This window comes from Hibiscus syriacus, unplaced genomic scaffold (genome assembly GCF_006381635.1).
Source record: "Hibiscus syriacus cultivar Baekdansim isolate YM2019G1 unplaced genomic scaffold, ASM638163v2 tig00010204_pilon, whole genome shotgun sequence".
NCBI lineage: Eukaryota > Viridiplantae > Streptophyta > Magnoliopsida > Malvales > Malvaceae > Hibiscus > Hibiscus syriacus.
This window is the reverse complement of record NW_024062209.1, coordinates 588,807-615,994: the sequence shown is the minus strand read 5'-3', so window position 1 is coordinate 615,994 and position 27,188 is coordinate 588,807. Positions and strand designations below refer to the sequence as shown.

At 34.0% G+C, this 27,188-nt stretch overlaps 1 long non-coding RNA gene and 1 pseudogene across 1 annotated transcript; both read left to right on the top strand.

Annotated features, from left to right (window-relative positions):
* The first annotated feature begins 1,133 nt into the window (after positions 1-1,133).
* On the top strand, positions 1,134-18,263 carry LOC120203606. The gene is made up of 7 exons (XR_005523845.1): positions 1,134-1,264; positions 2,055-2,299; positions 2,381-2,455; positions 11,437-11,487; positions 15,929-16,354; positions 16,563-16,784; positions 16,879-18,263. It is a non-coding gene; the product is annotated as an uncharacterized LOC120203606 (long non-coding RNA).
* A 1,548-nt stretch (positions 18,264-19,811) lies between these two features.
* On the top strand, positions 19,812-21,283 carry LOC120203605 (annotated as a pseudogene).
* Positions 21,284-27,188: the final 5,905 nt, after the last annotated feature.

Sequence of the window (27,188 nt, the reverse complement as noted above, 5' to 3'; positions counted from 1 at the left end):
CCACATCAATTGCGCCACCATATAAGAGGTTTATATTTCGATGGAGAAATAGGTATGAGCCTAAGTGTTCAAATAAAAGATCATGACCCTTAGTCCCGAGCTTTAGTATAAGAAAGAAAACTCTTGATTCACATGCTTAAAGTTTTAAGTATCAACCTAATTCCCAATATTACATTTGTAAGTATCAACCTAATATATCCCTGGAGATACACATGGGTTGGGTCTGATTGTTACCCACGTGACCCCGATCCGAATATAAGGTACCCTATCGGAACCCGCTAAGTATCCCTTTATTGTCACATCGTGACTAATTTGAGAGGAATAGAGTTCAGTGGAGAAACAAAGAAAAAAGTGAAGTGAAGATTTATGCATAATTCTACTTGTATAAAAATGTATATGTTTGAAATGCTTAATTGCACCATGATTAAATAACTCTATAAACCCTTTATTTCATCAAATTAGAAGCAAACATAACCTAAAATGAGAATAAGTTGGGACTGGAGTCCAAGGACAATGAATCAACGACAGAGCAATGATAGAGGCGAGGGGTTGATCCATAGAAATGAAATGGTTGGGGACAAATGAAGGTGATGGGCGGTTGAGTGTATGAGAAGCCTTGAAGGAAAAAACCTTTAATGAAAAGTCTTTAGACTTTAATGATGAAGAAGAAGAAATAAATAATTGAAAAGACTCGAGGGAGGAGATGTATGAGAAGCAAAAGAAATAAAGTGAAATTGAATTGAATAAAGGAGAAGGCAAAATCAAATAAAGGTGGTATAAAAATCACTCTAATGTTAGTAAATGACCACACTTTAATCAATAGCAATGTCCCACTTGTCAAGATTTTAGATTGAAAAATAAGGTGAAATGAAGGGTTTATTTTGAAAAATAAATTCAAAATATTTTATGAAAAACGATACTTTAGTTAAAAAATGTGCTAAAAATAAATTTAAAATTTATTCTCATAAGGGCGCAACATAAAATATGAACCTCAGAATCAAAAATTTTAAATCATTTAATAAATAATATAATTTCAACCTTAAATATGATTCCATGAATCGAAATTATTTATAGCATTTGAAAATAAATCCAGGTGCTACTATCTTTTTAAAAATAAGGGTAAACTACCTGAATAAGGTCTCCACCTAATTTTGACAGCTTCTCCTCAATTTCTTCTTTCTCGTCGTCTCAAGTTAAGCTCGATAAAACTTTTGCTAGTTGCCACTTTCAAATCCTTTCTTTCTCTCGATGGAGTTGGTGATAGGTAAGCTCTTCCAAAAATTCTCTTAATTATTTTTGGCCAAATTTTTGTTCTTTAAACTTGACATTTATGTCTAAAACTTTTAATTCTGGTATTTTATTAGAGCCCAAAATTTGTGTGAAGTCGAGATAACCCAAATCTTATATATGTAATTTTCAACTTGACATAATAACATTTATGACTGAAACTTTTAGTTTTGGTATTTTATTAGAGCCAAACTGACAAGAGTTTGACATATATGTCGGTTAGATGTTTGATAGAATGCCTAAAACAAAAACATGAATAGGATGATGTTGATTAAATTGATTCAACTAATTCGATTTTTTCTTCAAAAATTCAAATTTTTACCAATTCGATTTTTAATCCATCTACATTTAAATTTCATTATTGTATTTTGGAAAATGAAAGTTGATAAAAATGAAATTGTATTGTATCTTTTAATCTAGATTAAACTTATTAAAATTTTGGTAGTTGAATCTTTTCTTTAATTTTATAAGTAGACATATTTGATTGCAAGTTCTAGCTTTCCAAGTGTTAAATTCCATTCAATTGATGCATGATCTTTGAACTCAATTGATTTGTTTATGAATTTTATTGTTTTATACTAAATATTATGGTTTGTTTATAGATTTTATTGTTTTAGACTTAATATTATGGATTGTTTATGGATTTTATTGTTCTAGAGTTAATATTGTTATTTACTTATGAATTTTATTTTCTAATTTTCTATTAAGTATTATCTTTATTTATGATTTTTTTTACATCTATTTATAATTTAAAACTTTTTTTATAGATCGTACACTTGCCCTTCATATGGATTCCCAAATTCCTTTTTCTCGTGACTTTCTTGAATTCTCAATTTCCTCTTCCTCGTGACTTTCTTCTTCTCCTCCTCCGATTGTAACAATACTTGCCCCAAGAAACAATCCTTGTCCCCAAGGATCAAACTAGGAAACTGCATATGAAGGATGAAGTAATCCTCCCAAGTGTCATGTGATTCATCAAGATTTATCCATCGCACAAGTAACTAAGTCAAAGGTCGATTCTATCTGTTGACTACTCTTTTTCCCAAAATTGCCTCAGGAAAAATCTTCAATTGACCATTCATTTCTATTGTAGGTGGAGTTGTGGAGTCACCAATACACTTCTTCAATAAGCTCACATGTAAAACGGGATGTATTCGAGAAGTTTCAGGTAAATCGAGGCGATATGCAACTTTTCCAATTCTCTCCAAAATTTTATGTCATATAACTTAGCTGCTAACTTCAAAATACTTCAAAGGACCATAGAAGTTTGTCTATAGGGTTGCAGCATTAGGTACACTTCCTCTCCCAGTTTGAATTCTCGTTCTGTCGTTTTCTTGTCTGCATGTTGTTTCATCCAGTTTTGTGTTGCCTGCAATTCGTTTTTGATTATATCCTCAATTGTTCACGCTTCCCAATAGTTCATTGGCACTGTTCACATTTGTCTATGTTTGCCATGTCAACAACGGGGTTTATAACCATAAAGGGCTTCCAACGGTGTCAATTGAAGAGTTGTATGATAAGTGGTATTGTACCACCACTCTGCATGAGATAACCACATAGCTCATAGGGTAGGTTTGAAAAAATAGAACCCCTTAGGTACTGTTCTAGGCATTGGTTTACCCTTTCAGTTTAACCATCTTTCAGTTTGACCATCAAAAAATAAACTTGGTTTAGAGACATTCTCCACGTTGATTTGTTGACAAACATCACACCTCTGAACATAAACAACCATCTTCTTGAGCCCCGACCAGTAAAAATAAGAATGAATTCTTTGGTAGGTTGCTTGAATCCCAAAATGGCCCCCTTAGGAGAGTCATAGAAAGCCTGAACTATCTGAATTCTCAAATTGCCTTTACTGCCAACATAAACCATTGTTTTATATCTTAAAACAATAATTGCAAACTTCCAGTCATTATTAGAAGATGGTTGCACAGTCAATTTCCTTATCATTTCTGAAGCAAAATCAACATCTTTATAAGTGCTTTCCACTTCATCAACCCAAGTAAGAATATTTGTACTAATGCCCATCTAAAAAAATTACTCCCTACTCTTCAAATTGCCTTGATAGGACATCTACACAATATGATGAGGCCCCTCTTTTGTAATCCAACACTAGCAATTTGGTGAGGCCCCTCTTTTGAGAGGTGGTAGTCAGTTTCTGCTACAAGAGGTATTTGAGAGGTTATGGTCTGTTTTAATTATAAAAGGCCCTCTTTCCAAATAATATGTCTATTTGGATACAACCAATAGTGTTGTTAAATACTCCCTCTCATAGATAGAAAAATTAGCATGTTTAGGACTTAGAGCTTTACTCAAATAGGTTATGGGTTTTCCTTCTTGAGACATAACATCCTCAGTTATTGAATAGCTAGCATCAATTTCTAAATAGAAGCATTTAGAGAAATTATGCAAGGCTAAAACTGGGCATTGCACATGGCTAACTTCAGAGTTTCAAAAGCCTCCAACGTTGTAGGTGACCAAATAAAACAGTCATTTTTCAACATTTGAGTTAAAGATTTGCTTATCTCACCATAACTCTTTATGAAACGTCTATAATATCCAGTCAATCCCAAGAAATCTCTGAGATTTTAAACTCTAAGGTATAGGCTAGTTTTGCATTGCATCAACCTTAGATGGATAAGTGGAAACCCCTTTTTAAAAAAATTACATGCCCCAAATACTCCATATGAGATTGATCAAAGAAACACTTGGTCTTTTTGGCAAATAGCTTGTTGTCTTGAACTGTTTGCAAAACTAGTTGCAAGTGGTGTACATTTTCTGCTATAGTTTTACTACACACCAAATTGTCATAAAAATGACAAATTTCTTAAGATAAGAATGGAATAGTGCATTCATGAGAGACTGGAATGTAACTGGAGCACTAGTAAGGCCAAATGACATTAATTTAAATTCAAAATGGCCATGATAAGTTCTGAATGCAGTCTTGTAGATATCCTTTTCTTTGATTCTGATTTACCAATAACCCGAACGCACATCTATCCTAGAGAAATAGATGCCCCATATAGTTCATCTAACAGATCTTCAACCATAAGTATAGGTGTCAAAACCGTATTTCGGTTGGGCCCTGAATTGGGCTTCGACTTGGATTAAATGAATTGGAGCCGCCACCGACCATTAAAAACGAATTTAGGTAGGTTGTACACCATCTTACATGATCTGCGTTATACCAGAAACATGTCAGGTTCAGGAGTCAGTTACGGTCAAGGAAGGATTAGCACCCTTGAACCGCCCTTTCGGTACCAATTAATTCATCGGTTGTCTTAATCGCGAAAATCAAAATTTAAAATTCAATTCGAATTAATTATCTTTGATCGATTGAAAGTATCCCTAAAAAGTCAAAAGTGTTGTATTGTAAAAATGAAAATAAACATGAGAAAAGAATAATAAAAAATATTAATATAATAATATTAATAAAAATGAATATATATATATATATATAAACAATGTAAAAAGAAATAAAAAATATTAAAATTAGGAGAAAATGAAAAATATATATATAAATAAAGAATAAAATAAAAAGAATAAGTCAAAAGTTGTTACATCTCCCATGTTTTACGTGTAGAGAAACTGGATTTGAAATGAAAATGCACTGCCACTCATCGTGCTTTTAGATACTGGCTTTGGATCCTCCACGCTTTTTTTTTTCTTTTTCTTCCCTCAGTTTTTCCAAATCGTTGCCCCTTTCTCTGATTTTGGTTTCACGTTTTTCTCTGTGTCTTTTCTCTTGATGGTTGAGTCTATTTATAGTCTAAAGAAACATATTTTTAGCTCAGATTTAGAGTCCTACTTGGACTCAAAATGCTTCGGTTTTAGTGTTTCAATAGGACTCAAATTCGTTGGTTTATTTTTTGAATCTTACTAAATCGGGGTTGAGTGCGGGGCCTGCAAAAATAAAAAAATAAAAATATATATTAATAATAATAAATATATATATATATAATATAATAAAATATTTTTGTAGACCCGAACAAAAACGGGTGTCTACAACTGCCCCTCTTTGCGCATTTTTGTGTTAACAAGAATAGGGCAAAGATGAAAAATACAACCAGTTTTTGTCTGGTTCTCTTTGATTTGAGACTTGATAGTATTTGTTGTGACACCAAGTCGATCCATTGGGCACGATATCATTCTTCTTGAAGTTGAAATCGTGGGTGAATCGGAAAGTGACTCTTTGTTGCTAATCTTGGTCAACCTTGGTCTTCTTCTCGATTTAAAGACCTGAGTGTTCTTCTCGATTTAAAAATCTTGGTCAACCTTAGTTCATCATTACTGAAATTTTTTTGCTTAGATAAATTTGATTTAATTTGCCGTTATCTGACTAGCTGAATCCATAAAGCAGGGGCGTTTAACCAATTGCTTTAGAGGGACAACTTAACATTATAATCAGTTTTATCAAGTTAACTGAAGGGTTCATCTCATCACAAAGTCTTCGGTCGGACAATAGCAGTGGAGTAAACAACGAATTGTCAAGTGTTCGAGCAATGTAATGGTTTAAACGTAATCTACTCATAAAGCCAAGGCTTTCAAGTTTCCTCTATAACCAATTCTTAGTGGAATAGCTCAACTTTACGGATTTAATTTCTTAAGTTTGTCAAGAAGAACCTGTTATAGTCTAGGTGTTGTTGAAAGTCAAGGAATCTCATTTTTAGAGTTCAATTTCCAAACAACTGACCTAAACTAGATTTGATTACTCGACTATTCCATCTGTAAAGATCATCATCATCACTGAACGTCTTAAAAAAAAGTATAGTAATGTCACATGCAAAAGGATGCCCCATGTTGTCGCACCTTATGAAAGAAAAGGTTATATTGGTTTATTGCAAGAGTAGGGTACGGTGTTTGAGTGCATATTCTGGGTAAAGTCAAATTCCTTGTTTTAAATCATGTTACTTCGTCAAAGATTTGTAACTTTGAACTATTTACAGAGTTTCTTAATTCAGATGATATTCAAAGAATTGCAAGTTTGCAAATGTGATTCATTGCTTAACGTCTTTAAAGTGACATAAATTTATTTAAAAGTCCTTACAAAAACTTGAGAAAAAAATGAAAAACAAATTCAAACAGAATGCCTCAAATGAGAAAATGATCTTCCTCACTTGGATGGCCCCAAGTTGTTGAAGTCGATCCAGTTCTGGTTACGCATCTTCTGCACGACTCTCTTGAATGCGTAACAATTCTTAATTGTGTGCCCTGAGACACCGCCGTGATATTCACAATGAGCATTCTCGTCATACCACTTGGGGTATGGGGACTTCATGGTTTCCACCAGGTATGGTGACACTACATGGGTGTCAAGAAGTTGCTGGTAAAGCTCTTTGTAGGTCTTGGGAATAGAATCAAAATGTTCACATTTTTTATGAGACATGTGAATGTAATAAAAAAGAAAAATAATGCGAAATATGCAAGAATGCATGATGCATGCAATGTTCGAGACATTGATCAAAAAATGTGTCTGTTATTAGAAATAATCCTTATTGGGGACAAAAGTATTTTATCTTTTAAGAGATAAAAATATCCTGACAGTTTTTGACATGTTGACTAGTCTTTTGCCTTCGTCTGTCACCGGTTGAATAACCTGTCGAACCGCTCTGGCTTCCTGGATGAACCGTGCAAATGTTGAGTTACTTTTTTTACTGGCCTAAGTAGTCTCGAATTACTGCATCTCTGGCATTTATCTTTTGTTGAACTTGTTCCCAACGAATACATCATTGGAGCCCTCAATTGATAGGAACTATGTGAAGTTCATTTGTCTGTTTCTTGAATTCGTCAGCAAGGGTCTCCAATTTCAGCTATCATTTTGCCATTGTTGTCTTTGAAAGGACTCCCTTCATCTTGCCCCTGCAACCTCTGTCAGTCAGTTCTTCAAAGATAGACTTTCATTGTGCTTGATGTAGACCCGGTTCATTCTGAGTCCTTTATAATGCAGCAGAGTGATACACTCTTCAATTGTGGGTACCACGTCTTCTGGATTGAATGCGACACATAGTCGTCTTGTAGACTGTCCTCTGTATTTTCATCTCTTATATTACAACCCCTTTGTCCATTAATACATGTTATTCATGTTTAACAAACACATTTTTTGTGGATCAACTCCACTTTTAAATGATGCAAGTGATGAAAATAAAATAAAAATGAAAAGAGTTAGTGAGATGAAAATAATAAAAAATAATCATGAAAAATAAAAGTCCTACCCCACATGATGTTTACCCCACATGCTTTAATTCCTACCCGGACATGATCTCTATCCCACATGCTTATTTCAAACAAATCCTAACCGCATATTTGTCTAGTTCGCATGCTTTAAACAGAAAGTAAGGCATGAAACAAAGCAGCCTAGAGTTTAGAATGAGGTTTTAGGGTGAACTCTAATTCCCTATACTCTCCCGGTTTAGGTTCTAAAAAAGGTACTCGAGTTCTTCTTGCTGGTGCCCCCTTGGGCTTGCCAGACCCTTAGTCCTAAGCCCATATCAAGCTTATGTGGACTAAGTTAAACTCGAGAGGATACATTCCCTTATGTCCATACGGAGAATAAATTCCCACGAAGGCATCGCTTTCGCCCCCACTTAAAAGGGTTCGGAGCTCGGGTATAGAGCTAGAGATAACAATTTTGAAAAATATATGAAATCATTAAAAAACGTTAGTACAAATATTTATTTGAAAAAATAATCAAAGATAAATAATAAGAATCGAATAAATAAATTAAAATTTAAACTTGTAATTTTCACTAAAAAAGACAACCGGAAATTAATTTCGGCCTGACTCACTTACCTGTCCCCAGCAGAGTCGCCAAGCTGTCGGAGCCGTCTATCGGTTGGGCCCCGAATTGGGCTTCGACTTGGATTAAATGAATTGGAGTCTCCACCGACCATTAAAAATGAATTTAGGTAGGTCAGACACCATCTTATCTGATCTACGTTATACTAGAAACGTGTCGGGTTCGGGAGTCGGTTACGGTCAAGGAAGGATTAGCACCCTTGAACAGCCCTTTCGGTACCAATTAATTTACCGATTGTCTTTAATTGCGAAAATTCAAATTTAAATTTAAATTTAAAAATTCAATTTGAATTAATTATCTTTGATCGATTGAAAGTATCCCTAAAAAGTCAAAAGTGTTGGATTGTAAAAATAAAAATAAACATGAGAAAAGAATAATAAAAAATATTAATATAATAATATTAATAAAAAATGAAATATATATATATATAACAATGTAAAAAAGAAATAAAAAATATTAAAATTAGGAGAAAATGAAAAAAATATATAAAGTAAATAAATAAAAAATGAAATAAAAAGAATAAGTCAAAATTTATTACATCTCCCATCTTTTGCATGTAGAGAAACTGGATTTGCAATGAAAATGCCCTGCCACTCCTCGTGCTTTTAGATACTGGCTTTGGATCCTCCACGCTTATTGTTTTTTCATTTTCTTCTCTCAGTTTTTTCAAATCGTTGCCCCTTCTTCTGATTTTGGTTCCACGTTTTTCTCTGTGTCTTTCCTCTTGATGGTTAAGTCTATTTATAGTCTAAAGAAACCTATTTTTAGCTCAGATTTAGAGTCCTACTTGGACTCAAAATACTTCGGTTTTAGTGTTTCAATAGGACTCAAATACGTTGGTTTATTTTTTGAATCTCACTAAATCGAGGTTGAGTGTGGGGCATGCAAAAATAAAAAAAATAAAAAATATATTAATAATAATAAAAATAAATAAATATATATATAATATAATAAAATGTTTTTGTAGACCCGGACAAAAATGAGTGTCTACAATAGGAAATTTGTTTTTCATGGTTTTGTTGTTAAGCTCTCTATAATCCACACAAAAATGCCAAGAACCATCCTTTTATTTACTAGCAAGCATGGTGGAGAAAAAGGGTTTTTGCTTGGCTGAATAATTGAAGAAGAAAGCATAATAGCAATATATTTCTCCACTTCTATCTTCTGGTGATAAGAAAATATGTATGGTCTTAGGTTGACTGGTGTAGATCTGGTTTAAGTTGTATGGAATGATCATGAGTTTTTCTAAGAGGCGCGACTTGATGTTCTTTAAAAACATATTCAGACTATATAAGGGTTGGAGTTCCTTAGGAATTACTGGTTTAGATGTCTCCATTGTAACCATGAAAATATGTCCCATTATGTCAGGATCTGAAGTTGTGAGTTTATGCAATGTAGCCCCAGAAATAGGTCGTGATAAGGTAAAGGGTTAGTGGCCTATAATTAGAATATGATCATCATCTTTATTGAAGGTTATTGTCATGTGGTTGAAGTCCGTAGGATTGGACTGAATAGTTTCAGCCAATCTACTCCCAACACCATATCACTCCCACCCAATTACAACACCTTAAAATCATTTGTAAATTTATGCCCCTACATTGACTAAGTGACCTTGTTGCATTTAGCTTAACTGAATAATTGTTGTCCATTTGCCACTGTTATAGTCAGAGGGTGAATAGTCACTACATTCAATACTTCCTTGGTCCATCTGGGAGTTAAGAAACTATTAGTGCTCCCACAATCCAATAAAATATTCAAGGGTTTACCATTCAACAATCCTTGAATTCTCAAGGTATTATGACCCAAACAACCAGTAATTGCATTAATAGAGATTTCTAAGGTGTCATCGCCTTGAATTAATTCTTCCTCCATATTCCTCCCTATGTCACATCAGACTGTAGTGGCTCTCATTATTCCATCATATTCAACTGACAGTTCTTATATTGATGTCCTGGTGTGAACTTGTCACCACATTTAAAGCATATACTATTATGCCTTCTATATTCAAGCAGACTTGGTTTGGTTTGGGTGTTGATGCTAGGTTTGGAAACAGTAGGAATGGTTGCAGGTTTTATGAAAGTAGTTGGGGTTGGGTAGGGTTGTTTTCTGAAATTCATTTTCTGAATATTATTTTCAAATTCTATAGAGAGTTCGTATAGCTTTGCTTGCCTACTAGCCTCAGCTACACTGGTAGGGTTTAAAGTTTTTACCCTATGCTTTAGTTATTTCTTCAGGCCACTAATAAACATCAAGACAGAATTCGTCCCCCAGGGTAGGGTTTAGCATTAACATATACGGCTTCAACTCTTCAAACTTATCCTGGTATTCATCTATAGTTCCTCTTTGTATGAACTTGCTGAGCTCCTCAATGATATCTAGAAATTATTGTTTATTAAATCTCTGAAAAAGGTCTGCTTTGAACTCATGCCAATGCACACGGTGTTTCTGCATTATATATCCATCAAACCAAGTTTTTTCCTGACCTTGCAGATACATCGTGCTACTTCCACTCACTGTTCCTCATGAACTTCATACATTAAAGTACTTGTGACACTTTTGGATCCATCATCTCGGGTTTACCCCATCAAAGAAGGGTAACTTTACTTTAGGCCTATGCAACATAGAAGCTGAACTATTAAAAGATCTCTGTTAGCCTTTTTTATCCTCATTCGACCCACCTAGGGTGTGTTTGAAGCCACTATTCTCATCCATTTTATAGGTTTTACAGATTGAAAATCATCTTATTTGGATTTAAGAATGTCAGGCTCATCCATTTTATAGGATAAATGAGATTTATCATTAATAACTATCACAATAATAGGTTTCTTCCCCATTGCTTTAATATCAATAGGAGTATGTACCTGCTCGCTTTTAGAAACAGATTACGCGTGCTCCTCGTTCCTTTCAATCAGAATCTTCAAAAGTTCTATATATCTTTGATTGGTGTTCATCCTATTCTCCAAGGTTGCAGTACGTTCATTTTGTGTTTCCCACCATTTAGGAGGATTAGTTTCCTCGTTTGCTTGCTTTACTAATGTTTTTAAGTCTTCAATTTTCTTTTGAAGTGAAAACAAATCATAGGGTCCAGCCATTGATTGATTCTTCTTTGGCATATATGAATTCTTTGTGCCAAGAATTAAGGCTCCTAATACCAATTTGTTATGGTTTAGGCTGAGAGAATAGAATAAACGAGAGAAAATAGAGAAAAAAGTTTAGGTTTATAAAAAGAAAATTCCCATTCGTTCAATAGGTGATCGAATAATTCGGTTGTTTATGATATTATTTGTTTATAATTGTACGAAATGGTTTTCCCATCTTGCATTACTATTAACATGCTTAATGGTCTTGTGCAGGTATCCTCCTTTGGTTTGTTCTTGTTCCCTGGCCCGATTCCTTCATATCAGGTAAATCTGGTTCTTATATCACTTTAATCTTCCCTGCGCATCTCACATTACCCTTTTTAATCCTAATTTCCCAATTTGAGACTTGCAATCCCTAACCCTTCATCTGAATTACCATTTTCCTCTTTCTTATGACTTTATTCTTCTCCTCCAACTGTAATAGTGGGGTCTTTTTTGGTCGTTGTAGGGTAAATCTCAGACCATATTTATTGTGGGGTCTTTTTATTTCTCCTACTATTTGGTGAATTGTATAATGTAAATTTAAGTTAGTGTCATTTTTCCCCTTAAAAGTTATATGTTGCTTTTCTCTATTGATAGCAATAGCAATTTGTATACTGGCTCAGACTTGTATTGTCTTTTTCAAATAGTTTTAACAATACTATAGGATCATTTTTGAATAATTCAAAGAAGTTTAGTATTGTGATACAACATGGTGGTTTTATTGTTAGGATACCTAGGACAACTTTTATTGGAAAATTAGTGGATTATTTTGACAACTTAGATGTTGATACAATGTTAATGTTTGAAATCAATGTTATGACTAAAAATTTAAAGTTCCATTTAACCCGCAGGCTAACGGGCTTACCCGTTTACTGTTTATGTGAAAAAAGAGATAAGATGGGGAGATAAAGAGAAACGACGAAGAAGGGAAACAAAAAAAATGAGGCTATGGTTCCTAAAATTTTAATACGGCGTATATATAATATAAGTCACACAAAACAACATATTTTAGGGATTTAAGACAACCATGACAAGTTTTAATGTGCTAATCGTGTAAGGGCTCTACCCACTTTTGAATTAAAGCAATATAATCCTCAAATATAGTTTATTATTTTAATTTTGCACTCTAATTTTATGTATGTTTTTTTATTACTGCCTCAAGTTTTATATATTATTTGCGTATTTGAATATTATGTTACTTTACCTTTTTAATTTAATTATTATATTTATACATGGTTTAATACTTTGATTTGTTTTTTTCCTATTTTTTTAACGTATATGTATATAGATTTTCTTATGATTAATTATTGGAGTATAATAAACGTTGTATGGCTTATTTATATATATATTGATGGTATTAGTTATAAATGGTAAATATGTATATAAAAAGATGGAAACCTTTTTGCTTATGTTATCATATTATGCTACTAGGGCTGTAAATGAGACGAGACAGATCGCAAGCTACTCAAGATCGACTTGATCAAGGCTCGATAAATACTCGAATCGAATGGACTCGACTCGAGCTCGAGCTCGACTCGAGTTCTTAACGAGCCTAAACGAGCTACTCGAAATTCGACTCGAAAAGCTCATGAGCAGCTCGAAAAAATGTTATATTATAATTTTAGATTTTTTAAAATTACATTATTAAAAATACACTATTGATATTTATAAAAATTTAAAAATATATTAAAAATTCTATAATACAACTACCCTCAAATTTTAATTAATATCTTTGCAATGAACCATAAACCATAAACCCTAAATTATACTTACCTCCTAAATCGATACCAAGTTGATTAGTTAATGTCTTTATAATAAACCCTAAATCACAAACCATAAATTATAAACCCTAAAACCTAAATCTGATTATGTGATAGAAGTTAAGTTATGCACATGAAGGTAACATACAAATTATGCAAAATGATGTTATGTGGCTCCTAAATAAATCGATCGTATACTTATACATAAACATATCAACATGCAAAATAAATATACAAAACTAATTAAAGAAAACAAACTTAAACAGGGACTAAATTAAGAAAAATCTAAATGTGATAACTAATTTAAACTAAATATATTAACTTTAGAATGATGATTAAATTCAGATAACTGACTTTCCCAATCATCAGATAACTGAAATTCAAATCAAATTAAGGCAGCAAACAGAGTGAGTATTGAAAATAAAATCAACTCTGAAACAGTATGTTAGACATCAATGCTTGGTAAGCTCCTCACCTCAAACGATGAGCAGGAGCTGTTAACGTGCTTATCTGCAAATGTCCATTGATGCTTTCCAGAAACTGCCACTTGTCCAACAATCCTGCATAACAAGGAATAAGAACTAATTGGACTTTTGCATAAGCTACAGATACATAAATTTGGTACTTATCATAATCACAATAAAATTTAACAGAGGATTGGGTTGGGGGGGGGGTAACAAGACCTTATGTTCAACTGATTGCATCCTTACATATTATTTCTTTAACTACTTTAACTACAGATACTTCTCAGTATCTGGTGTAATCCACTGCTAATTGTACTACTGCCCATCCCTATCTCTCCCCAAAAGCAGAAACCAATTCTTTGATTTTGTTCAAAAGGCCCCCCACCTCAACTAAAAGCAGCGAAATTTTCAATAAAAAACGCTCCCCCAACCTATCTTTTGTTTGCAATAAAGCCCCTAGATTCCTCTGTAAGAGCCTCTTCCAGCCTGTTTTCTCCTTAACCCTGCTCGTGGTTTAATTGGCAGTCCAACTGTTGGCAGTAACAAACTATCTCTTCCCATTCCAAGACGCCTAATGACAGAAAAAGGAGAAAAAAAAAAGAAATGACTTTTAAGAAGTTTTCGTCTCAGATGCCAATTACAAGATCAAACTCATGAGATCAAATATGAAGCTCTCGTCGCAATTAACTCCGTTGAAGTCATTTCCGCATCCGTCCATCTTTAGAACGAAAATATTTTTGATTCGTTGAAGAGAAAGTGAGAAAACTACAGATAGCAGAGAAGCATATCTAGCTTATATCCGACGACATGGATAATTGAACTAGCTGAAGATCGAACTTTTCCAGAGGAAAATTACTTTTTTTTCAGTTGAAAAGGAGATTAAACAGAGAATTAAACTACTAGATGAAAGAAATGAAGGAAATTAGAGGATCTCAGCTTAATGGAGTGGTGGGAAGAAGCTGATTTACAGTTGAAGTTTTTTCCCCTTTTGGTTGGAGTAGTTCATATCCCACATCGGTTGGGGAAGGGATAAAGAGAGTGTATAAAAGGGATAGGTTTCGGCAATTGAAAATTAATTCGTTTTCGAGCTTTAAAAGAGTTCAAAGTCGAGCTTGAATCGAGCTCTAAATTGAGCTCGAGTCTCGAGTTTTTAATTTTTTTTTAGTTCGAGTCTTTTCGAGTTCGAGTCGAGTTTTAATTTTATCTTTCGAGATTGAGTCGAGTTTGAAAATTTTAGGTTCATGAGTTTTTGAGTCGAGTCGAGCTTACATTTAAAGTTTTCGAGTTCGAGTCGAGCTCGGTAATACTCGAGCTCGACTCGGCTCATTTACACCCCTATACGTTACCATAGGTATAATTAATACGTTCGAACTTTAAAATTGGATATCATCAAATTAAAACGTGAATTGGACTTCAGATTTTAGTGCACATACGTGAATTGGGTTATGGCTAAAATGCACATAAAATGTGAATTGGGCTAAACGTGAATTATCTTCCGTAAAACATAAAATAAATTAAAAAAATTAAATTAAACAGCTCATTAAACCCATAAATTTAACGATCCGGATTAATAAACTCGTAATTTAAACGAATTTTATTTTTTAAAATCCGAAACCCGCACGAACTGCGGTTTATACGGGTTGCCCGTTGGCCTTAAGTTTGCATTTTCTTCTCAAAAGTTGGACAACTTTTTCGATTGAATCAAAATACTATTACAAAAGGAATCATGATGTCGTTGACTTGGGAGACAAAAGGAATCAAAATACTATTGACTTCATAGACAAAATTTATTAGTTTTAGGGTTTTAGTTCGAAAGAGGAGGAACATCCTTTAGCTGAACCATATTGTAAACCTCGGATATTACCGAAAATAGTGTTTAGTAGCACCAATTTAGGATCACTTTTGGAGTAATGCTTGCTTGCATCTCTAAATATTATATCATTGCTAAAAATTACAAACTATTTTAGAGTTTAGGCATAGTATAGTGTGTACTTGGTTAGTTAATATACATTATTCCACATGTGAAATTAAGTAGAAATATTTTTCCCTTTGTATTTTCAGCTCTTGAAGCTGGCAATTGCTTGATAAGTGTCTTTAACACACACTTGTGAGGCATTTGTTATATATATTTGATATGCTAATTTGAAATTTGAAAATAATCAATTAAACGATTCATTTGAAAACTATGTCTGTCCATATTTTTTGTTTTATTTTCCACCATAATCGTTGAAAATTCGATGTTGGAAATATGCAAAACCAACAGGTAAAATATAAGAACAATTTTGTTATATTTAATGTTTTTGGTTGATTTTCCCTTTTTAAAGTACATGGTCTACCCATATTGAATTACTTGAATTTCGGAGTCTGAAGTTGGTAGAAGTTACTCCGAAAGGTCAAATGCTATATGTTTCTATTATATCAAATGGTACTTTGACATGCTTTGAGATGTTATGCTACTGAAGTATATAAACTTTTTTATAGCATGTTTTACTATTTCAGGTGGGAAAATGGATGTCCAAAACCTTGAAGTTGTTGAAAGTCCCGAGAATTTGTTACCAGAGAAATTTGAATTCCACAAGACTGTAGCGGATAAATTGTTTGGATCGGGGTTCGAGAACCTTATGATCCTCACAAAACCTGTAAAATATTTTTAAAGGCTTAACAACAACAGCGGTGGGGCGTATGATGAAGACGAAAGATGCTTTAGATTTGGACAGGATAATTCTTTAAAACTATTTATGGGATTGGGCGATGTTCTCAGAATTACCGATCTACCCATAGACGATAAACCTATTGTAGAAAACGAAAAAGGCCTGGATGTCAAGAAGTTGTGTATGGAAAATTGCTTTGGAAAAAATAAGAATGAAATTACAATGACGTGGCTCCGTGAAAATTTTGAGAGCTTGAATGAAGATAAACTCAAAGGTGACAAATAGAACCAATATCTTCGACCAGTGGTGCTCTATATATTAGGGTCAATTGTAGTCCCCTCTTCTTCAAAGACAGTTTCACCATTTTATCTATCTTTTTTGAAAGAAATTGATCAAATTAAAAGTTATATTAGCACATTATACGTTTAGTAGTTTTTCTCTTTATTCCATGTGGATTAACATTTTGCTGTTCTTTTTTTTAGGCGTTTATATCAGAGGTTATACCGAAGGTTGCAACTTGGTTGCTAAAACACATGGGAGAAGTATCTACAGATGAAATAGACCGAGATATGCAAAATCGTCCAGATAACTTCATTTTGATGGTTGGTTGGCATGATAAGCTGTATAATGCATCCATGGATAAAAGAAACCGACGGCCTTGTTCTCTATTTCGTAAATATTTTAGAAGGTTAACGGAAAATGCTGTAAGTGATATCAATTTTCCCTTGTTAATGATTTAATTTTAATCTTTTCAAATGCCTTTAATTTTTCAGTCTTTCCTAATAATGTTTAAAACAGGTTGAATGGACACCATATGCTAGGCTACCCATAGAATTCTTGTCTCTCATATATCGTGATCCCCCCTAGAATGTGCTTTCACATCTATTATATTTATGGAGAAGGCAGTCTTCCATGATCCTGCTGTCTCGATACAAAAGCAACTGCATGCATCTCATAATATTCGAGTCTTTAAGAAGGCTTCCATTTCTCTCCACAAAATATATAATGATCGTCAAAGTAAAAGATCTAGGAAAAGACGTAAGCAAAATTGGAACGATGTTTGCAAGCAATTCAAATCATACTGGGAGAATCGTTGGATATCTTTGTATCTTAAAGGTAATCTTGTGTCCCCTATGGCTTCCTTTTTTCTTGTTTATTTCTTCCTTTATATTCTTTTTTTTATTTTTTTGGAAAGTTCATATATAGAAAAGATGAGTAGTAAGGTCAGGGACAGTTGCAACATCTGGGGCAGGATGAGTCGAATGCACCTGCAGCACATGATATCCACATGGAGCCGAACGATCTAGGGGATGATGAGCTCATAGGGGAGGAGGGTCTAGGGCTGGATGAGCCCATTTCACCTCTGGAACATAATGTCCCCAAGGAGCGGGAGGATCCAGGTGATGATGAGCTCATGGGAGAGGAGGGTCTGAGGCAGGATAAGCCCATTTCACCTCTGAGACTTGATGTTACCATTGAGCAAGAGGGTTCGGGGGATGATGAGCTCATGGGGGAGGAGGTTCTGAGGCAGGATGAACCCATTTCACCTCTAGAACATAATGTCCCCAAGGAGCATGAGGATCCGGGTGATGATGTGCTCATGGAAGAGGAGGGTTTGGGCTAGGATTAGCCCAGTTCACCTCTGGAACATAATGTCCCCATGGAGCCGGAGGATACAAGGGATGACATGCTAATAGGGGAGGAGGGTCTGGAGGAACAGATGAATCATTATGCACCTCCGGGTCATGATGTCCCCATGGAGAGTCATCGAGGCTGCATATCTAAGAAGCATACTGGTAATGTCTCTCAAGAAAATATCCTTCCCAATAACCAAAAAAGAAAAAGATGACCTCCATGTTGATTAATGAAATTTATTGTGTTAAATCCATAGAAGAAGAAGAATTGGGTCACTATTTGATTCTTCTGTGTGGTTGTAAAGGTAGAATATTTTTTTGCTGTTGCTTATAAAGGTTGAATTTCTTGTTCTGCCTATGGTTATTAGTAAGTTGTTTTCTAATTATTGGTGATTTAGTGACAGTATTTGAAGATGTTGACATTTTCTGTGCTAGTCGTGAAGCTAAGGAATATCTTCATTGGGTGACTGTTGCAGCTGGTGGAATCATACAAACACCTATTAACAGCATAATTGATGAGCCCCTGTTTTATTCTTTTTCTTTGGATGATAACATGGTCTAGGCTGCGCTTTTTGTTTTCTTATAAATTTCAAACATTTAACATCAACTTTGAGTAACTTCTAATGTTATGACACATATTCACACCAGTGAGAGCAGCACATGGTATAGGATGTGCTTTTATCAACTTTAAGTAACTTTCAATTTGATTCTATTCTGTGTGCTGGCATTGCTAGAGATGCTTCTTTCTAGTTGAGAAGAGTCTTTGGCGTATAGTTATAAGTGTCTTCTCTGCACTTCATTTAATTTCATTGTTATGATCTCATATTTTGGCACTGGTCACAAACGAGGAATAAAATGCAAACTAGGTTTTTGATTGGAATAAAGGCGAGGCCAATTCGTCGAGTGTTTTTCTCGTGAGTTGGTTAAGAATTCTGACGTGAAACTGGTAAATATATAATATAACCCGATTTGAAACGACTTGAGATCCGATTTTACTCGACTTGTTATTAATCTGACATGTAATTGACATGATTTTTGTTAACTCGACTTGTTATTAGCCCAACCTACTTGAACTAATATTTACTTAAGTTCATATTTGACTTGAACTAATATTGACCTTAGGTCGATATTTTAGGAAAATTTTCTGGAAATAGAATTTGAAATTTTAAAAATTCATACTTATTCTTCGAGGTTTGATACTTTGATTTAAAAAAATGCTGAAAAAAATCATAATTTATTCAAGCCGCAACCTAAAATATGATTAAACAACGTAACTTAAAATATGAACCTGAAATCGAAATTTTTATAGCGCACTCACTAACAAATCCATTCACAACCTCTTTTTCAAAGAAAATTTATCCTAATAAGGGCTCAACTTAAAATCTGAGCAAACGGCGCAACCTAAAATATGGCACTGCAAAACGAAATTTTATAACTTTTGAAAACAAATCAAGTTGCAACCTTCTTTTCGTAACATATTTCAAGTTAAAATTTTCAAGTTTAACAGTGGTAATTAAAAAAATGTTTCAGGTGAGCAATAAATGCCCGAGTTCATAACACCCAACGGCTCCAAACATCCTCCAACGACTACAAATTGAGAAGTATATATTGCTCACGTCTCCTTACAGATGATTAGTAATTATTAGCATTTACTTATCATGCATTCTCTACCATCTCTCTAGATTTCTTATACACAAACACTAATAACCTAGAAAACTTCAAAAATTTCGATCAAATCAAAATATCAGCCTCTGTTCTTCTATATTCATCTGAAAACATCATATTCGATAAAAACACAAAAAAATCATTCTTTTTGTATTTTTTTTATCAAAATCCAAAACCTTAAGGAGATAATTGGATCATGAAATTCAAGATTCCTGATGAGAATTTTTTTTCCAGATTCAAATTCCCATATTTGGATGGGAAATATTTCCAATAGGGAGTAATGATATATTCCCAACAGTAAAAAATTTTCTCTTTTTACCGGAATGTTAATCTCTTACTTTTATTAGGTATTCTTTTATTCCCATGTGCTCGACTAAAATACCCTTCATTTTCTCCCAAGCATTGTTTTTGCCTTCGCGCTCTCTTTGTTATTTTCTTCCCTCTCTTCATTTTCATCTTTTCGGTTCTTCTTGAGATGCTCTATAAACCTCTTTCATGGAAAACCCATTTCCTTGAGATTAATTTGGTTTGGACAATACAGTCAATAGCGAAGGAAATAAGAATCACAAATACTGATGGACAATCTGGAAGAGTCCAAACCGGATCTCTACCCACAACATCAACAAGAACAAGAGATGGCAGCCTCGTCGACGGCGATTGACGGAATAGCAGCGTCGGCTCTCCGGTCAGTTCTCCAGAGAGTCCAACAGGTCACCGAGCGATGTGGTCATGAATCGCAGCGGATCCGCGTCGTTGCCGTCAGTAAAACGAAACCCGTCTCCCTCATTCGCCAAGTTTACGACGCCAGTCATCGATGTTTCGGCGAAAACTACGTCCAAGAACTTGTCGAGAAAGCCCCTCAGGTTCTTCCTCCACTTCATTCAAAAGAAAAAGCATCGAACTAGTCAAAAAAATCATTTCTATTTTGAAAATGATAAAGTACCGAAGTAATAATCATTTTCGTGCTTGCAATCGCAGCTTCCGGATGACATAGAGTGGCATTTTATTGGGAATTTGCAGAGCAATAAATTGAAGCCTTTGATTGGTAAGCAAAGCTACGTGTTTTTAGGAACTTTTGATTAAAATGTCTGTGTTTACTTCATTTTGGGTCAGATTACAAATCATCTTAATCGTGCGGTTGGAAACTTTGAAAGAAAGCCTTTGAAAGTCTTAGTCCAGGTGAACACCAGTGGAGAGGAATGTAAGTAAATTTATTTTTATTACAATGAAAATATATTGCTTTTCGTTGAGTTGTGTCAAGGCTTTGCACGTTCAAGCGTGTTGCCATGTATTTGTCTTTAAGTTTGCTAGATAGAACTGGTCTTGTTTCTTTAGCTTCTAGTTCCGTACTATGCTCTATCAACATGGCTATTGGAACCTAGTTCATTGGGGCTAAGTACCTAGTTAGATTAGGTCAAGTATATTTGCTGACAAAGAAGCTGCTTTTATCAACACTTGGAGATCGTTTTAATAGTATTTTCCTGCATCATGTTATTGCAGCAAAATATGGTGTTGAGCCTTCAGGTTGTGTGAAACTTGCAAAACATGTTAGTCTAAATTGCCCGAATCTTTAATTTTGTGGATTGATGACAATCGGGATGCCTGATTATACAACAACTCCGGAGAATTTCAAGGTGGTTGAACTTCTTATCTCGGTTTTTCCGTCCTTTTCAATTGATTCTTTATTTTTCTAACAATATTTATTTGATACCTAGACATTAACAAATTGTCGAAGTGAAGTCTGCAAGGCTCTTGGATTACCAGAAGAACAATGTGAACTGTCAATGGGAATGTCTGGCGACTTTGAGCTAGCTGTAAGGATTGTTTTCCCATTACCATCTAGATAAGGAAAACTTTAGATTTGTATGCAATTGGCTTTGTCTATGCTTTAGTACTAAAACATTGTTGTACAATGTCTGTGCTCCTGCCACATACCGTGCACAAAACCATGCTATGTTACTCAAATTTGGTTGTGTTAGATATGAGTATACTTAATTTTTTTCGAATTTTCTCATATATTTTGAGAACTCTTGTAGGTTTGTACCTTTATATTCATGTACCTATTGTGTCATATTCCCTAACCAAACCCCATAAAAGTAGCATTCAATTCTTTTAAAGCTTATGAGAGAACGACTGTCTAATGGATTGTCTCATTGTTTCCGCTTATTGAAATGGGCAGTACCAATGTCAGAGTTGGATCAACCATCTTTGGGGCAAGGGAATATCCAAAGAGGAAATGAAACGCTGCATTGTTATTAAACATAATCATCGGGTTGTTATTTTGTTACACTGGGTTGATGTGGTTTGATCCGAGAGAAAAAATACACTGACTGATAGTAGAATCCATTGAACTTGTTTATTCCTTCTAAATAATGCTAATAAAATTGTAATTGTTTGATCTGAAATTCGATTCTTATTGTTCGGTTGGAAAATTAACCTCAAGTACACGAGTTTGAGTCTTTCGTTAAATCAGTTTCTCCTCACAAGGATCCCACAATGAAGTCCTCGCCACCTGCATATCCACGCTCAAATCCAACACACCTAGATTCCCACACATTCCCCGGCCTCCTCAAAGCTTGCACTTCTCTGTTTCGCACATCCAAACGAGGTCTCGAGGTCTTTAATTCAATCAATCTAACCAATTCAATTGAGAGTCGACTGATCTAGTGGTTATAAAATTAGAAATCCGAAAAACTGTACTTAAAAACCAAAAATTGAAATAAAAAAGACGGATGAACAAGTTATTTTATGGCTGAGTTAAGTACAAATCATATTAGGATTGAGTATTATTGGGTTGCTTGCTTTTCGTAATCAAGAGTTAAGTACAAATCAGATTTGGACTGAGTATTAATAATTTTATTAAAATATTAGCAAAGAAAATGATGAATGACGGTGAAATATAAAATTATAGACAATATGATTTTTAGTGTTATATTTTCTTACTTATTTGAATTATGTTTTTGTAATATAAATTAATGAGATAAATAATAATGATAAAGTATGCAAAATTAAGTATAAATATAAAAGATAAATAAATAAATTATTGTATAAATTATTGTTATAATATATATTATATCTTAGATAACAAAAATAATTTACATCTTTTTATTATTATGAATATCTATGAAGAATTTCCACAATATAAACATTTAGTTAAATGTTGATGTAAAATTTTAATATATTTTTACATAAATTATATAAAATTTAATATTAATTAAAATTAAAATCATACATGATATATTTAAAAACTCAAGTAATATATTATCAACAAATAGAATTTTTATATAAATAATTTTTATTTAAATATTTAGAATTTCACTTGTTAAAAAAACAAATATAGAACAAGGATAATTTGGTAAAATATACATTCCAGTAATCTTTTATTCTTTCAACCAAACACTGTAATCTTACATTCCTGCCAAACCAACCAAACACAGTAATGTAACATTCCCAGTAATCCTATTCCCTTGTAATCTTTTATTCCCACTGGTAATCTTACATTCCGTGAACCAAACGCACCTTAAACCTTTTCTTCCCCGTTATTCATCAATTTTTTTCTCGATTCAAATAAACACCAAAATCTCCCCCTCTTGTTTTTACGATCGAAACACCAAAATTATAGCCTAGGATTGAGAGTATTTTAACTTGTTTGATAGACATCTTTAATCTTTGATTATGAATCAGTCAAAGAGATTAAAAATATGGTTTGTTAGCTTAACCGAATGTTTAAGCTATAATGTTACTCTAATTAGAATTGTTGAGACAACATGTAGGAACTCCATAGACATTGATATAATAAAGTAATTTGGAATTTCAGAGTTAGCATAACATGGTAGGAAACTACAAACAGACATCAGTATCAGCTCTGAAGGGAACATGTATCTTATAACCCCTTAGACCCGGCCTAGACGTTATGACCAAACCTAGGCGGTTACATATCGTATCAGAATTTTTTTCATATTTAAAACAATATTAAAATCCATATAATAGTATAATATGAAATTAGCCATAAGAAATATTGATACGATAAACACACACACACATATATAAAGAAAATTATATAAAACATAAAAAACACGTGTCACCAAAGTATAAAAAAGGCATATAGAGATATACAGAGGTACAAAAATAGGAGTAGTCGGTCCTCCTGATGCTAAGTTTGCTAGTATACGGTCTGCTACTATATGAAAATGTTAAAATTTACAGAATGAGCTTAAAAGCCCAGTGTGCTCCTTACGGTGTATAAAAACATACAGATAAAATACTTCAATAAAAAATAGTTCATCAAACATGCTTTAAAAATATAAACACTACCCCCATCTGATCACCATAATGTGTAGGTTTCCCAGAACCATACACCCACCTATACACCCGGTAAGGACCTTATACATATAGCATAAAGATATGCAGTAAAGACTTACCTTGTGTACAAAGCAGAGGAGCCTGCGGTAAGGTCTTACAAGTCATAGACTAGGCCTGATATACTTCCTCTTGTAATACCCATAATGAAAGTAATAAACATGTATATATTCGAGTGAAAATAGTAGTTTAATCCATTAAAACATGAAATTATTCCATACTCAGAAATCAGATACAAAAATAAGGTAACCAGAGATAATATTAGAAATATACAATAAATAAGATATCAGATAAACAGTATTCAAAAAATCAAGTATGGTGTCATAAAATTATTCAGTATAATAAAAAATCTAAAACAGTTCAAATAAATAGTTTAAAGCAGTAATGTAACACCATCAGGAAACACACTTGTACCAGTCTGAGTAGTCTGATAAGGAAGCCTACTATCGAGTCTGCCGATCACGATCAACGACAACGCTATATCCTATAATTTGAAAATTTTATATCATAATAACCTCTATTAAAATAGTTTACGGGAAGCTACGAGTAACTCTCGAAGAATGCAGATCTGACAGATGGGAAGCACCAGATCTAATCGACCCTCAGTTGGGAAAAACACTAGCACCTTCATAAAAATATATTCTCGAATTAATTTTATATTCAAACCTCAAATAAATAAGCAAAATTACTAATAATACTAAGTATTTTCGGGTTAACAGGCTCGATTCGGGGATTTCAATTAGAATTTGGCAAAACATATCACAAAATTTGATTCAGGACATCTAAAAATGTTAAGATGGAGGTTTTCTGAAAAATCAATAGAAGTCAATAGTCAACGGTCGGTCAACATTTAACGGTCGATCAATAGTTCACCAATTCGGATCAAATCTGATCAGGTAGGGTATGTGGTGGGTCGGATTGGGTCAGCCCATTTCTAGAAGACCACCCGGCGATAAACTTTCCCCACGTGAAGCAGCGGTGCGTGGGAGCACGTGCGGGGACTTCGTGGATTAAAAAATAACAAAAAAAATCTTATATACATTTTAAGGGGTTTTGAGACACTTACCAAGCTCGGTTCACAATGATGAAGGTGAGATCTTGATTTCATAATGTCGAAAACTTGATCTTCCTCACCCCCTCACACGCCGCAACAACGGAAACAAGATGGACACCAGTAGACTTGGGACGACTCATGGAACACGATGGTAGGGGAGTGAGTGTTATAAATGGAACAATAGTCAGCGACAAAATGTTTATTAAAGATTTTCTACTAAAAGAGGAAATGTTAAAGAGAGAGAGGAGAAGGCTAGAAAGTTTCTAATATTTGCGGCTTTTAAATCCACATTTAGGAAAATTGGTATAATTATATTGTAGGTCCTTTAATTTTAGTTGCTTTATTAATTTCGATCCAAATTTAATCAAAATTTCACTATGGTCTCCAAATTTAATTAAAATTTTAATTTAGCCGTCGAAATAAATTTTAAGAAAAATTTATGCCCTAATTTGGGGCATGACAACTCTCCCCTTAAAAGAAATTTCATCCTCAAAATTTACGTGATGGAAATAGATGCAGAAATTGAGCCTCCATCGACTCTAATTTCTCACAGGTAGAATATGAGGGGCCACGGTTACTCCATCGAACTTTGACCATCATAATACACCTATTACGAAGAACTCTATCATCCCAATCTAAATCTGAATGGGCTCCTCCTCATAAGACAAATCATGTCTCAACTTTACCTTCTCAAACCTGAATGATGTGACCTAGATCTAGACGATATCGCGTCAACATGGATAAATGAAAAACATCATGAATGTGACTGAGCTGGGGAGGCAACGCAAGCTGATAAGCAACAGGTCCAATTCTCTTCAGAATATGACACGACCCAATAAATCTTGGACTCAACTCACTCTCATGTTCAAATCTCAGCACCTTCTTCTATGGAGATACCTTTAAAAATACCTGATACCCAACCTCAAACTTGATATCCTTCCATCGTTGATCTGCATATGATTTCTGCCCATCAGACACTTTTCTCAGGTGACCATGGATTAATATGACAATATCCTCAGTCTCTCAAACTAACGCTGGACCCAAAGTCTTTCTATCATGCAACTCTATCAACATATAGGTGTATGATATCGACGTCCATATAGAACCTTATACGATGTCATGTGAATACTTGTTTGATAACTATTATTATAAGGAAACTCGGCTAAGGGCAATAAATCTTCCCAACTACCACATAACTCAATCACACAGCCCCGTAATAGATCCTCAAGTACTTGAATAACTTGCTCATACTGATTATCAGTCTGTGGGTGAAAAGTTGTACTGAAATTCAAATGAGTACCCAAAGCCTCGTGAAAAGCCTTCCAAAACCTAGAAGTGAACCTCAGATTTCGATCGGAGATGATGGATAATGGAACACCATGGAGTCTAATAATCTCAGATATATACAATCTAACCAACTTGTCTGGATAATAATTAACCTAAATAGGAATAAAATGAGCTGCTTTGGTGAGTCAATCCACAATTACCCAAACAAAATCCTTTTTGTAATGAGTTAAAGGAAGACCAATAACAAAGTCCATCGTAATACGCTCTCACTTCCACTCAGGAATATTGATAGACTGTAACAACCCAGACGGATGTTGACGCTCTGTCTTAACCTACTGACAAGTCAGAAACCTCGCCACAAAATCCAAAATATCCTTCTTCATGCCAACCCAATATTAACGTTTCTTGAGATTTTAGTACAATTTTTCCCCTTGAGGATGTATAGCCTAAGGATTACTATGAGCCTCCTCAAGAATAGCCCATCTTAACTCATTATCTTTAGGGACGCAATAATGACAATGAAAGTACAGAATACCATTCTGATTAAAATTATACTCTGAACTTGTTCCCTACTCAACCTACTCAATAATGGAAAGTAAGGAGCTGTTTGACATTAATCTCCTCGATAAAAGTTGTTTTAACTTGTAATTCTGCTAACATACCACAGTCATCAAACAAACTCAAACTGGTAAACAAGGCTCTCAAATCAGATATCACCTTACGGCTTAAGGCATCAACCACCACATTGGCCTTACCCTGATGATACTCTATCTCATAATCATAGTCTTACAGAAGTTCCAACCAGCGCTGTCTCAAATTCAACTCTTTTTGAGTAAACAGAAACTTCAGACTCTTATGATCGGTATAGATATGTAACATCCTAAACTATGGGTTAGTGACTAAATCGTAAAGTTTCAGAATTTGATGACTAAAGTAGAAGAATGGAATAATTTAATGATTATTTGGAAATATTACTTGAAAGATGTTAGTAATTATTAGATGAATTAAAGGGAAAAATGGTCATTTGCAGGAAAAATAATTAAAGATTGTTATATATTAAACACGTGGAAGAGAAGAGGAAACAAAGTGGTTTCTAAAGTTCTCTTCAT